The following is a 16,178-nucleotide window of genomic DNA, read 5'->3' on the forward strand; positions in this document are numbered from 1 at the left end:
GTGAGAAAACATATGATGGAATCTATGACAGAAAACAAATCTAAAGTGACACCTCACCATCAGGAAGCACAACAAAGAAGACAAATGGCAAACACAAACACAGCAACATTGGCCTCTGGTGTGCGTGCCTATGTCGAAGACTGGGAGGCGAGCATCCACCAGGACATACAGCTCACCAAGATGAGCCTCATGTGGTGTAAGCCACGTGAAAGAGGCCCACTGAAAGCCAAAATTGAGACCCTGTTGGCGGTCCTTGATCGGCTCCATGGTGATCAGATAGTGAACACCTACAATTCAAAAGGGCTGAGGAGAGAAATCAAAGCTCTCAAGATGGAGCTGGAGAAGACCAACGCCAAGAAGCAAAAGGATGTGGAAAGCTGTCGTGCGCTAATAAAGGCAGATACGACGCTTAAAAACCGCTATGCGCGGGCCATTAACTCAATGATGGCAGCGAGGAAGAAGGCAGACCCCTCCTGTCGGTTGAAGGAGGCCCAGCAGTCTGTCTTAAGTTTGGCACTGGCATCTGCCGTCAATATGGATCGGAGCCGCCAACTGGAAGAGGCAAACACGCAATCCACAAGGGAGCAGGAGGAGCAGGATTCCAGCATTCAGCCCGGTGAGCAACTGATTTGCCTCAAGGTCAGTCAGGTCCAGACGATCGTGGACAACGCACTCACTGAGCTCTGTGATTCGTACAAGCATGTGCTGGACAGCCGGGCGGCAGAGCTTAGCAAGCTCCAGAAAGCCGTGATGGTGGACAGGGTGCCACTAGAGAGTGCAGGTGGAGATAGAGTGCGGGTGAAGACGGACAGCAGGCCCAGGTGGATGAAGTGGCTCCAGAGGTTGTTTCCATGCGTTTTTGGACCAGGCACAGAACAGTAGGGGACTCTGGTTTCCAAAGAACAGCCAACCGTCCGTGGAGGGGAGGACCTCTCTTAGAATTGCTCTTCCCCCAGGTTTCTTCCAATTCTGGCCCAGCTTTTCCTCGTCTTCTTAGAGAGCTCGGGCTGGTGGGAAACCACTGTTGATCTGGGAATGTTCCCAGAGGGTAAATTAAAGCTGCTACAAACTACTGCAGCTATAAACTAATTCAATTAATCTGGCGAAATAAAATATGCATTCAAAATAATGCTAAATAAAAAAAAAAGGTGATACAGAACCAGTTCTGATGGATAAAACAGAATCACCAATGGAGAAGATACCGGAGATTAAAGGGGAGACAGTTCGCCAGCTGGTTGAATCCTTTTTGAAAGGGTTAACACCAAGCCAGTGACAGCTGTTGAAAGAAGGTTCCCCTGATCATGCCACTAAAATGATGATGGCCGGATTGATGCTGGAAATCATTTCTGTGGTGTGCAAAATCTTCTCAGAGGCTATTCGAAGCAAGAAAGTAGCCGTGTCTGAGAAGCATGTTCAGTCCAGTCTGGACCGAACGCTCCCCCAGAGTTTTGCAGTGTCTGTGGAGGATGGAGACCGGAGTGACAGCCCGGGGCGCTCGTCGTCCCTCATACGTTAAGAGGTAGCAGAAAATGTCAACTCTGTCCTCTTCGCTTCGCAGTCCGCATCGCAGTCCACATCGCCTGTATATCAGCGCCCCACTCCCACACATAGACTCAATGCTGTGGTCGAGCATGCCTGCAAAATGTTCGAGAAATGCAAGATTAACATGGACACTCTCTGCTCATGTCGACCACGTAGACAGAGGCAGGGAGACCTCGAGGATGTCTCATCAGAGGGGAGCCCTGCCAGGTCATCGAGCAAAGCCACTGACGTTGACCTGCAGGCAACCAGCACGGCAGCAGAATCGCAGGACAGCCCTGCCACAGCATCGAGTAGAAGAGACAAATGCTGTTGAGCAAAGACGACGACAAAAGGAAAAACTCTGTGAAAGTTATTAATAAAGAAAAATGTTAAGATAAAGATTTCAGAGTTTCAAACAACAGTTTCAATGTCTATAAATCTACATCACAGGTGTCTCAGTGTCACTGTGCATCATTCCACTAAGTGTCTTGTTCACAGTGAGCACCTGAGAGCAAAAGCAAAAGAAACAGAACATTTAAACAGCACTTTAGACTTTTTTTAAGACAAATATCTGAACAGAACAAATTTAGGGAAATTAGGATATTTGGTGAAAATGTTCCTGCACTCAATTTTGAGGAAGAGCGTGTTTTTAATGGAATGAAGATTCACCTGTTACTGATTCTTTTGGCGTCATGACATTACCAGATTATTGAAATTCAATTCAACTTTATTTCAGACTCATAGGTTCACATTAGTGTAAAGAAAGAAACTGAACAAGGACAATAACGCAGAGATGTGTTATCATCACAGCTCACAAGTGTGCTGTGATTAAAACACCTACAGACAGCTGTTCCAGTGTTTCCAGACACACCAGGAGAACCTTGAGTCACTTTGTGTCGACTCAGTTCAGGACATTACGATCAAGTTCTGTTCGTTTAGCTTCGCTCAGTAGAATTTTTTCCCCATATGCACAACAAAGCTTCTTTGTTTCTGATATTGTTTCAATATGTTCATGTATGCATTGTCATACTGTATTCTCCACGTGAAACACTCTTCAAAACAAAATAGCCTACGGGTTCACACACGTCTGTTTCAGCATGTCAGCATTCAGTCTGCTTGAGTCCTAAACTTTGTAGGTTCAGTTAACCAAAATAAAACAATCACAATAAATGCTCCACTTTTTTCTCATGTACTCATGTAACTGTAAAATAAAACAAAATATAGCTTTCAGGTTGTTATTTGGAAAGCCTCCACATGATGGCAGTGTTCATTCACTTTTTACTGACTGATATGATGCTGCAAACAGATGACACCACAGCCTCACAGGTTCTGCACTGCATTGCTGCAAATACTATGATCTACAATCCTCTCATGTCCCCAGTTAATGGAAACACTGTCCAGGGGAAACGATGAAATTCACTCAGACTGCTGACTGTGTTCACACAAACGCTGGACTGTTGCAGACCGTCAGCTGTGTCTTCATTTCACACATTGAATCAGGTGCTCATTATTAGAAATCATAACATCAATTTCCACAATTGATGCAGCAGATGCTGTATTTCCCCATCAGAAATGTATTCCTGGTTTGAAACAGCATTTATAATTTCATTTTGGGAAATAACATTTGCATGAATTTAGTGTAACTGAAACAAAATAAGATTGAAATTTACAAGAGTACAAGACATATTTTTCAAATCCTGATTACAGGCCTACATCTAAGGAACAACAGTATGTGCGTAATATGGATAATTAATGTTTTCACTGATGTTATATATTCCTTTAGCCCTGTATTGGGGCTTTCATTGAATTATAATTTATTCTCATTTGGCTATCAAAATAAAATATTTACATTTTGTCAAAACTCTCATTCTGTGGTTATGGAAATAAAAATCTACACCTTTATTGAAGACTGTATTATAAAATTGCAAGCCCAGAATTATTTCAGTGTACCTCACTCAACAATCTGAATAAATCATGTAAAAAGGAGTAATTATCCCCAACAACTTACACAACAATTTGTTCCATGTGTATTGATAATATTAAATGTCTGCTGTGGCTGATTAGCAGTCTCTCTTCAGTCTCCTCCAGTCTCTTTCATCAGTGATCTGCTGTGCTAATCAACTGGATGTGGAATAAAAAAGACAAAACGTTATGATACAAAATGTCCCTGTAAACCATAAACGGAACAGGTCCCATCATTTCATATCAAATATTAGAACCATGAACGCACCAAGCTAAAACTTCTCATCCACCGAAAGTAAAACTTTTTAGAAAAAATACAACCACATGTTACTGTATGTGGGGTGAGTATTTGCTTTTAGCCTTGTCTCCTATCACCTGCCGGATCAACAGGTGACAAAACCTGGTGCACTGAAGATCAGCCAATAGCAGATAGCACTGTCACATCCTGCTCTCACAAGCAGACTGTCACCTGCTGTGTCCAAATTCCACACTCCATACAAATTAGTATAGATATATATTAATTCTCATATAACAGTCTTTTCTCAATTCTAAACATCTTAAAAAAAAAAGCTTTTCTGTTTCGTACTGACAGGAAATAATAAAATATACACACTAACATCAGACTTTGATCTCGGAAAAACAGTCGCACTTAAACTTCAGAAAGAAAAAGCACAATGTTCTACAGAGGTTTAATATTTTCCCTCTGACCTTTCTGGAGCCACTTCACCATCAACCATATAAATCATCACCTGAAATCTGTTAAACAAAGAATTGCTAATCCCAATACTCAACCATCGATTAACATCTTCCCAAAACAGCATTGTGAGCGAACAAGAGAAGAATAAGTTTGTGTTCTGTCCTACAGAAAACACACGGACTTACTTCAAAACTGAACCTTTTCCTAAGACTTTCAACAGCAGGATAAATATTGTTTATTAATTTGAACTGAATTTCTTTTACTTTGGGTGAAATTGGTCATTTAAGATAACTACAATAAGTTTCCGTTAGTGTCACTTCTTTATCTGCTATCTTTATTTTTGTTGGCTTTTTGATATCATGGAATAGCTTTTCTTTAAACATATTTCCAAGTGAGGAAGCAGTATTTTAGCTTTTTTCGCGAGTACGTCTTAAGCGTAGACATATAAACGTAGACGCCTCATCAGAGTGTATGAGGGAAAGGCCAGAGGAGCCTTTGTCAGGTCTCGAAGGAAGTGGCTAGAACAAGGGGAGAAGTGCACCAAATACTTTTTTAATTGGGAAAAAAGGAACTTTGACTGATCTTCTCTTTGTAAACTTCAAATGAATAACCAGGTATGTGGAGATGAAAAATATCTTTCCCAGTATGTAGCTGATTTCTACCAGAAATTATATGCGGCTGATACTGAACATGAAAGTAACATTGATTGATTTCTTGAAGATATTGAAAAGGATGTAAAAGACCCAAATTCATCCTAGTTAAAATATTCAGTTTTATTTTGAAATGTACGTCTTGTGTTGTATGATGCCATTTCCTGTGTTAAAGGAAGTCTTTTATTTTGAAAAGGTCCCAACGCGCGTAGCGAACAAAAAAAGTAAATACACACGGTAACGATGGTAACGACATACGGAGAAAGAACTGATAAAAGGGTACAAAAGAAAAACGTGAGAATATCAAGGAATTTAGCGCCAGTTGAATGTGGCAACAAGGTATAGTAATGACATATTCCATGTTTGACGGTTAAAATGAGACATAGGGTTTATGAGACAAGCTAATATGGTAATTCTGTGTTCTGTTTTGTTTCTGTTTAGCTCTTACGTTGGTCCTATGTTTAAGTTACGGCTGCGAAATTGCAAATAAGTGTGTGACCTCAATAAAGACATTCGACCATCAGTCCTGGCTTTCCCATAATTTCGACTGGTAGCTACAGTAAGAGCTTGACCACCCGCCACCGCCATGCTGCACATCGTGGTCCCACGGTCTCAAGCTGCATAACCACAACGGACAGCCGGTGGCAGACGCTGGTCAGGAAGATAAAGGATAAAGGAAGGCTACACTAAAATGGAGGGAACAACGGCCTCATTGGTGAGCCTAAAGGACGTGAATGAAGAAATTGTTATTCTGCAAAAGGAGATTCAAGATTATAAAGGTTTGCTTCAAAATGCAAGTGAACATACAAAGCAAGAGATACAGGAAACGAAAAAAGAAAAAACATTAGCTGACTTACAGTGTAAAACCAAGAGCATGGCAGATGAACCTCGCCGCTCTGAACGTACCAAGACACAGACAGAAAAAATGCTTGCCTTTCAAAGGGAAGAAGTAAGTAAAAAGGAAAGAAGACTTACCAGTTTGTATGAACAATGGAAAATTCAAGTACGTGAGACAAGAGAAAAGCTCAAGTCAGATGTATCTGAAACAGACTTGTCATCATTTGCAGACATTTTAGAAAAGGGAAAAGATGACATTATGAAACTATACACTGAAATAAGAGCTCATACGGCTCCAACTGCTGACTTGAGGCGAAAGATTGATGCATGTGAAGCAGTAACTGGTGACATTATGAAAATCATTTTTGAAAGACTGTCAGGGATTGATGGAGATTTTGATACAGAACGTGAAAGATGTCGACTGCGTAAGCTCCTAGATCACGACTATGCATATTCCATTTATGGCTCTACGGCTGCACATACAAGTGCCACCAGCCATTCCACATCTTCATACCTTGCATCAAGACGAGTCGAGGCAGCGGCAGAGTTGGCTGCAAAAGAGGCAGAATACAAGATAGTGCAAGAGGAAAGAAAGCAAAAGGAAAGGATTAAAGCTCTAGAAGAGCAACACAAGAAAGTGCTGGAAATTGAAAAATCTGAACTAGAGCGTCTACAGGCTGGAAAGGATATGGAAGCTGCTCGAGCAAGATTGGAAGCCTACGACAGAGAAATACAAATGTATGATGGCCAATCAGTCAAGAGTGAGCAGGTGAGCCTAAATTCTGCATCTCAACCCCCTGCACCACACCCATCTAAGACAGTCATGTTGTCTGCGTCCACTGATGTCGCTCAACTAGCACAAGCTCTGCAGGACAGCATTGCAATGAATAGACTTCCTATGCCAGAGCCAACAGTGTTTTGTGGTGAACCAATTCACTTCATTGAATGGAAAGCTTCCTTTATGTCACTGATAGACCAAAGGGCCATTTCTGCTGCAGATAAACTGTATTATTTAAAGAAGTATGTCAGTGGCCCAGCCCGTAAATGCCTTGAAGGCACTTTTTTCAGAAATGATGAAACTGCTTATCAAGATGCTTGGACAAAACTCAATCAGCGATACGGTCAGGCTTTTGCTATTCAAAGAGCCTTTCGACAAAAACTATCAAGCTGGCCAAAAATACAGTCTAAAGACGCTGAAGGACTAAGAAACTTTGCAGACTTCACAAATGCTTGCCTGCTAGCGATGCCTCATGTAAAGGGCCTAGAAATATTAAATGACTGTGAAGAAAATCAAAAACTGACACAGAAGTTGCCTGACTGGGCAGCTGCCAGTTGGAACCGCCAGGTGACAAAGGCCCTGATGGAAGGAAAAGATTTCCCTGACTTCAAGGATTTTGCTACATTTCTGAGACTGGAAGCAGAAATTGCATGCAACCCAATCACCTCCATCCAGGCTCTTCGTTCCTCTGAGGTACGTCCTGACAAGGATAACCTAAAAGACTTTAAAAGGAATAAGGCAAGTGTATTCAATACAAAAACTGTACACAGTGATCAGCATACATTAACCAGAGCACACATGGGATCTCCATGTATGTTGTGTCAAAACGCACATCAGCTTCACAAGTGCCCAAGCCTCATGAAAATGTCACTAGAAAGTAGAAGAACATATGTCAAAGACAATAAACTGTGTTATGGCTGTTTGAGACAAGGTCACAGTGCAAAGGACTGTCGACACCGCCTCAGCTGTGACATCTGCATGAAAAGGCACCCGACCAGTCTTCATGATGAGAACTACATCAAATATGTGAAAGGAGAAAAGCATGTGAGTATGGACAGTGCAACACAAAACAACACAGCAGAAGGTGCTGCTGTTATGTCACTTAATGTAGCCAGAGGAGGAAATTCTGCTTTTACTTCAATGATTCTCCCAGTGTGGGTGTCATCTGTTGCAAACCCATACAAAGAAAAACTTGTCTATGCCTTGTTAGACACACAAAGTGACACCACATTCATTGAACAAGAAGTGAGTCGTGAACTGCAAGTGGATAGCTGTCCAGTGAAACTGAAACTAACCACAATGATGGGAGAAAATGCAGTTGTAAACAGTGAAAAGGTATCTGGTCTCCGTGTGAGGGGCTATAGCTCAGCAACGCACATCCCTCTCCCTGATGCATACACAAAGGACCATATACCTGCAAACATTGAACATATACCTACCTGTGAAACAGCTAAATGCTGGAGTCACCTGTCACCAATCAAAGATGAAGTCCCACCCCTCCTCAGTTGTGAAGTAGGTCTCTTGATTGGTTATAACTGTTCCAGAGCTTCAGCACCTAGACAAGTAATCCTAGGCAAAGATAATAAGCGTTATGCTGTTCAGACAGAGTTAGGTTGGAGCATAGTTGGTAGTTCAGTTCCTTACCTCGAAACAAGTCTGATGAACAGCGTTTGTCATCGTGTTGCTGTAAAAGAGATCCCTCCAGCAACTCCCATGGATGCAATTCGGGCATTAGAAAGTGACTTCAAGGAAGTAAGTGGAAATGATAAAACAGTGTCTCAGGAGGATCTCATCTTCCTCGACAAACTTAAGGCAGGCATAAGAACAAATGAACATGGACAGTATGAGATGCCACTGCCATTTAAGGGAAGACCATACATGCCTGATAACAAAAGGCTTGCAGAACTCAGACTCAGCCATCTGAAAAGGAAATTTTGCAAAAATGAAAGGTACAAGGAAGATTATGTCAGATACATGAGTGACATCATCGAAAGAGGGGACGTGGAGGAAGTTCAGGATGATGGAGTTCCTGGTGAGAAATGGTACATCCCACATCACGGCATCTACCATCCAAAGAAACCAGAAAAACTGCGGGTAGTTTTTGACTGTTCAGCTAAGCATAATGGAACCAGTCTCAATGAGCACCTGCTGTCTGGACCAGACATGATGAACAATCTAACTGGTGTCCTTATACGCTTCCGAAAAAATCCAATGGCGCTGATGTGTGACATAGAAAAAATGTTTCATCAGTTTAAAGTCCAAGAGAGTGATCGTAACTACCTCCGCTTCTTATGGTGGAAAAATGGAGACTTAATTGCACAACCACAAGAGTACAGGATGCCAGTACATCTCTTTGGTGCAGTGTCTTCCCCAGGATGTGCAAACTATGGATTAAAACATCTGGCTCAGGAGAACAGACTCACATATCCTTTAGGTGCACACTTCATCACCAGAGACTTTTATGTAGATGATGGTGTTGCCAGCACAGAGACAGTGGAAAAGGGCATACAACTGGCACAAGAGGCACGTGAACTGTGTGCTAAAGGTGGTCTGAGACTCCACAAGTTTGTGTCAAACAACAGTGTGATTCTGGACAGTATACCAGCATCAGAACATGCAACAGACAGCACAACAAAGAACCTTGCGTTCTGTGAGAAGCAAATCGAGAGAGCACTAGGTATTCACTGGGACATTAAAGAAGACTGTTTTACATTCAATATCACACTGAAAGACCAACCTCCCTCACGACGTGGAATATTGTCCACAGTTGCATCCATATATGACCCCCTTGGTTTTGTCGCCCCCTACCTTCTCAGTGGGAAAAGAATCTTACAAGAAATGTGTCACAGTGGTACTGGTTGGGATGAGCCTCTGTCTGAGCATCTGAAGCCAAGGTGGGAGCGTTGGAGAAAGGATCTCATCAATCTGGAGAAAATACACATTGCAAGATGTTATGTGCCTGATAACTTCGGAGAAGTGGTAAAAAAGGAACTGCATCATTTCTCAGATGCGAGCACTACTGGTTATGGACAATGTACTTATCTGAGACTCTTGAACAAACAAGGAGAAGTTCACTGTGTTTTCATCATGGGTAAGTCTCGCGTAGCTCCTACTAAGGTGACCACTATTCCAAGGCTAGAACTCACAGCAGCAGCAGTCTCAGTAACAGTGAGCAACATGCTCAAAGAAGAGCTAGTGTATGGTGATGTGGAAGAGTTCTTTTGGACAGATTCCAAAGTCGTCCTGGGATATCTGAACAATGAAGCAAAACGTTTTCACACGTTTGTTGCAAACAGAGTACAGAAGATTCGCAACAGTACAAAGCCTGAGCAGTGGTTTTATGTTTCCACCAATGACAACCCTGCAGATAATGCATCCAGGGGAACAACAGTGGAAGAACTGCTGTCATCAAATTGGCTTGTGGGTCCTCAGTTCCTGTGGGAAAGAAAAATTCATCCTCCAGCAAAGGTGACTGTGGAACTTCCAATCGGGGACCCAGAAGTTAAAAAGGTTCAAGCACTGCAAACTGTGACTGGAAAAGTGAGTCTCACCGACCGTCTGGTGAAGTTTTCATCATGGTCTCAGGTTGTGAGCGCTGTGGCACGTCTCAGACGGAGACTCCTAAAGGATAAGTCAAGTGCACACTCCACTGTGAGTGAAAGAGAAAATGCAAAGCTTGTGATCATCAGAGATCTACAAAGACAAGCATATCATGAAGAAATAAAGACATTAAGTAAAGAGAACCGGCTACCAAGGAACAACAAACTATATCATCTGGATGTCTTTTTAGACAGAGATGGTGTACTCAAGGTGGGAGGAAGACTCAGTTGTTCAAATCTTCCCAGCTCATGCAAGCACCCAACAGTAATTCCCAGAGAGCATCATATCACAAAACTGATAATTGCTCACTGTCATGAAAGGGTTAAATATCAAGGTAAAGGCTTCACGGTCAATGAAATCCGATCCAGTGGCTATTGGATCCCAGGATTAAGTCGGTGTGTTACATCCTACATTCGCCAGTGTGTGGTTTGTCGGAAACTAAGAAGACCTGTGGAAGGACAAAGGATGAGCGATCTTCCAAAAGAAAGGATTGAACCTTCTCCACCTTTTACACACTGTGGCATGGATTGTTTTGGTCCATTCCTGACTAAACAAGGAAGAAAGGAACACAAAAGATATGGCCTGCTCTTTACATGCTTTTATTCTCGTGCCATTCATGTTGAAATGTTAGAGGATCTGTCAACTGATGCTTTTATCAATGGTCTACGCTGCTTTATTGCATTAAGGGGCTCAGTCAGACAAATCAAATGTGATCAGGGTACCAACTTTGTAGGTGCCAGAAATGAACTGAATGCAGCACTCCAGGAAGTTGATGCTGAGAGACTGTCAACCTTCCTTGCAGAAAACCAATGTGACTTTGTATTTAATGCACCACATGCAAGTCATGCTGGTGGAGTATGGGAGCGACAAATAAGGACTGTAAGAAATGTTTTGAAGTCTACACTCTTACTCTCTCCTGGTAGACTCAATGACTCCTCCCTAAGGACTTTATTATATGAGGTTGCTGCAATCGTGAACAGTCGCCCTCTTACAACAGACAACCTGGATGATCCAAACAGTTTGGAACCCCTAACTCCAAATCATCTCATCACCATGAAAGCCACCCCAGCATTACCTGCCCCAGGCAAGTTTGTGAAAGAGGATTTATATGGAAAAAAGAGATGGCGCCAAGTGCAATATCTGGCTGAACAGTTTTGGAGCCGATGGAGGAAGGAGTATCTCCATAACATCACAACCAGACAACGATGGCACACACCTAAGAGAAATATCCAAACAGGTGACATCGTGATGGACACGGATGAAACACAGCCAAGATCTGTGTGGAGACTGGGAAGAGTCTCAGAAACTGTGGTAGATAAAGATGGACTTGTCAGGAGAGCCAAGATATTCCTTGGAGATAAAAATCTGAACAAAAGAGGTGAACGTATAGGCAAAGCATCTGTGGTAGAACGCCCAGTTCATAAGTTAGTTCTGTTGCTAGAAGCACCTTAAGTATGAGTGAAATATAAAACTAAAGGCTCAACTGTACATGTGTTCCATAAAAGGTCATTTCATGTTAAGAAATTATTTATGTTTTAAGTTGACTTGTTGGTAAAACATTTAATAATTTGGTGGGAGTGTAAATGACCCAAATTCATCCTAGTTAAAATATTCAGTTTTATTTTGAAATGTACGTCTTGTGTTGTATGATGCCATTTCCTGTGTTAAAGGAAGTCTTTTATTTTGAAAAGGTCCCAACGCGCGTAGCGAACAAAAAAAGTAAATACACACGGTAACGATGGTAACGACATACGGAGAAAGAACTGATAAAAGGGTATAAAAGAAAAACGTGAGAATATCAAGGAATTTAGCGCCAGTTGAATGTGGCAACAAGGTATAGTAATGACATATTCCATGTTTGACGGTTAAAATGAGACATAGGGTTTATGAGACAAGCTAATATGGTAATTCTGTGTTCTGTTTTGTTTCTGTTTAGCTCTTACGTTGGTCCTATGTTTAAGTTACGGCTGCGAAATTGCAAATAAGTGTGTGACCTCAATAAAGACATTCGACCATCAGTCCTGGCTTTCCCATAATTTCGACTGGTAGCTAAAGATATTGATGACGGCTTCAGGACTATGTGCGACCTGAGGGTGAACTTAACAGAGGTACAAACATGTATGGGCTCACTAAAAGATAACAAATCTCCCGGTAATGACGGGCTAATATGTGAGCTTTAGAAAGACTTCAGTGAGGTATTGGCCCCGTTTTTGGTTGCTGTTTTTGAAGAAGCCAGAGGAAAAACAGATCTTCCACCAACGTTTCGTCAAGGACTCATTAAACTGATCCCTAAACCAAAAAAAGATTAACTGAGTATTGAGAATTGGAGACCAATTAGCCTATTGAATAATGACGCAAAGATATTTGCCACGGTATTTACAAAAAGGTTAAAGTCTGGACTGGATGAGATTATCGACGAAGAACAATCTGGGTTCATGCCTGGAAGAAATATATGTAATAATGTAAGATTAGTATTAGATATGATTGATTACAATGGATGATAGTTTATTCGTTGATTTTTACAAAGCATTTGACACGATAAGTCACCAATTTATGTTGAAAAGTATAAAATGTTATTTTATGAAGGCCGTTGAAACGCTGTATCGTGGTTGTAACAGCTCTGTTAAGTCGGCCCACAGGACGACTCCTTCTGTTGATTATTCAGTCACACAATCCATCAGCAGAAAAAATGAATAAGATCAACATATCAGGATCCAACTATCATTAATGTAAGCATATGCATGTAATCTAACTATTAGCAGAATACATGTGTGTTATCAAACTTATCAAAGTATAGGAATATGACCCAAATATCCATCAATTCCCCCTTTTGGTCTCATCTTACTGAGACCAACAAACCACTTACTCACGAAAAATCAAGAGCGGGGTCAAAAGCCAACACGTAGTCCCCATCTCCACCTAACACTGGAGCCTCAGGGACCAGTTCTGTCATCTGTTATGCTGGAGCATCCCCTTTCTCTATGGCTGCAATGACTGACTATGGCTGAATAACACGGTAACACAGAGATACATGGAATACAACAACAACCAATCAATATCACCTTTCATTGGGGATGTACCTGATTAAACGAGATTAAAAACACAAGCAATAAAACAGAAGTTAATTCATATGGAACAACCAAATGCAACTGTCAATGTTATCCCTAATTCCTCACTATATTGTCCAGTCCACTGGCCCAAGCTTGGTCCTCCTCTATTTGAGTGGCAGGCGTGGTGTCAGCTGGTGTGAGATCAAACATACGTCTTATAAGTATATGCTGAAAAGCAATTTTATCGTGGAGTCCTATTTCTCTCCCTGTAGCTGAGCAGAACCTCCCACAACGTAAGACGTTTTATGCCTTCACACCTAATGACTCACACTCTTTCCATAGTGAAGCTTATAATTAAAAAAAATAAAAATAAACTACTTATGAACTGCAAATAGAATGAGATAGAGAGATGAGATTTTAGGATAAACACTAAAATACTACCACTAAGCATCACTAGAATAAGAAGTAAAGTAAGAATAAAACTAAAGACCCATATAATAATAATAAGTACAATTTAATAATAATGAGTAAAATGAGAATAAGAAGTAAAATAACAATGAACAATAAAAACTAAGTTACTAATAATAAGTAAAATAGGATACAAAATAATAATAAGTAAAAGTTAATAATAATATGTAAAAGTGAGTCGTCCTCTCCTCCACTCTGTAGGGTCTGACCACCTCGGCTCTGACCACTTCCTCTTGATGGCTTTTAGCAACACCCACTCAGTGACTCTGGGGTGGGCTCCTTCTCCTCACCCCCTTTTGATCTCAGCAACCTGTTTAGAGAAGGCTGAAAGAATTGCGGTTAGTTGGTCATAATATGGTTTATATGCTAGGAACGGAATGGTTCCAGATGTCACGCCAGCTCCAGGTCCTGGAAATTGTTGCCCATGTGTGAGTTCATATGGTGGGAACTAGAGCCCTGCACAGGACTGTTTTCTGATTCCCGCTCCTGCCCGCTCCCGCAGAATTTCTGACCATTACCGCCCGCACCCGCACCATGTGTGTGACGCTCCCACCCGCACCCGCAACATGTGTTACACTCCCGCCCGCACCAGCAAAACTGAGAATATATGCCCACACAATGATAGAAATGAATTGATTTTGTGTCTTCTCCTGTCCCGCAGGTGAAAACACGTCATTTTATAGGCTATTAATAGATACTCATGGGGATGTTTGATTCGTTTCCCTGGGCTGCATGTCTTTGACGCACTGGTAGAGACCTTGTTTTAGCTTTTTTTCGATTTCAGTTGTTGACTCCATCATCCTGTCACTCCCGCAGTGTTTTTTTTTTAGCCGCCCGCTCCCGCCCGCAGCTAAAATTCAAACCCCCCGTTGGCGGGACCCAATCCCAATGCAGCCCTCTAGTGTTAACCCTGTCACCGAGTTCACTGAGCTCTGAACTAACATCAGAGCTAGTGGGGGAGAGCACCGACCCAACTAAGCCTCGTTTGTGCACAGTTTTAGCTTTTAGAGTTTGATTCATCCTCTCCACCTTGCCCTGAGGTTGGGGATGATACACGGTTCCAAATGCATGCTTTAGGCACAAGCTAGCCTCAACCGCTCTCAGGTCTTTGTTTTTGAAATGTGTGCCATTGTCTGATCTTATTTTTTTGGGGAAACCATGTGTGGGAATGTAGTGATTGATGAGAAATTTGATCAATCAATCAATCAAACTTTATTTATATAGCACTTTTCATCCCTTTAAAATGCAACACAAAGTGCTTCACAAGATAAAAGAATACAACAACAGAGAGAATAAAAAAGCATAATATGACAGACAATATCCCGCTTCCAGATATATCCGCATTCTCACACTTAGCAGGAGTTGCCTCTGGCCAGCCGGTGTATGCATCCACCGCTACCAAGAGGTACCTGTATCCTTTCACACGATCAGTAATAAATGTGTAGTCAATTATGATTTCCTCCCCTGGTAGAGAGGGTAAAGGGAACTTCCCTTCATGTGGTTTGACAGTGGGTTACACATTATACGTGTTACATGTGCTACATTCTCTAATGTGATTATCAATCATTGTGGGCAAAAAAGGATGCCACCAGTGGGTCAGGTGGTGCTTCATTTATGCATTTCTGCAATGTGTGGGTCCATGTGCTTCCTCTAGCATCACTGATGTCAGTCCTAGAGGAAGAACTGGCCCTCTCCACACTCCTTCAACCTTGGTTGCTCCCCTACTGGTCCAAACACTTTGATCATTTGGGGAGGCTTTCTCCTGTTCCTCTATTAACATATTTATATCGCAGGGAGGCGGTATATCATACACTGTCCTCTCTGCCTGCATCATCATGTGCTGTACATCATATCCTGCTTTCTGCTTTGCTGCTTGGTCTGCTGCGTTGTTTCCTCTAGCAGTCAGTGAGTCAGTCTTGTCATGTCCTCTGCGCTTTGTCACTGCCAGTTGTTTAGGTTTCATCAGCGCCTCTGCAAGCCTCCTAATCGCTTTCTCATGTTTGATAGGGGTCTTAGATGCTGTTAGAAAACCTGCTCTGATCCACTGGCTCAACTCTTTCTGGATGGCTCCTACCCCATATGCAGAATCTGTGTAAATATTTACGTTTTTATCCTCATTCATACTCATTTTCACCATTTGACTTTGCAATTGCTTCCTTCCCTTGCTTCAGCCTCTTTCTCCCACATCTCTAAACACTTCCTCTGTCCGTCTCTAAACACTTCTTCTGTCTGTCTCTAAACACTTCCTCTGTCAATCTCTAAACACTTCCTCTGTCCATCTCTAAACACTTCCTCTGTCCGTCTCTAAACACTTCCTCTGTCCATCTCTAAACACTTCCTCTGTCCGTCTCTAAACACTTACTCTGTCCATCTCTAAATTGGAGTGTAAGTCTCATAAGCACTACTTTTCTTAGCACGGTTGGTGTCATTGCTAGTGTGACTTTGTTTGGGAGGCTCCCAGAGATACCATACCAGTAAAAAGGTCAGGATTAAGAACATGGTTATTATCAAACAACAGATAGACTGTTTCAGCCACCTTGGGGTCATTTCAGCTAAAGGGTTATCCTCTACTTGGTTTGGTGTCTTGGAAAATCTTCACTGACTCTCAGGTCTTA

Source organism: Chelmon rostratus, chromosome 17 (genome assembly GCF_017976325.1).
Source record: "Chelmon rostratus isolate fCheRos1 chromosome 17, fCheRos1.pri, whole genome shotgun sequence".
Lineage (NCBI taxonomy): Eukaryota > Metazoa > Chordata > Actinopteri > Chaetodontiformes > Chaetodontidae > Chelmon > Chelmon rostratus.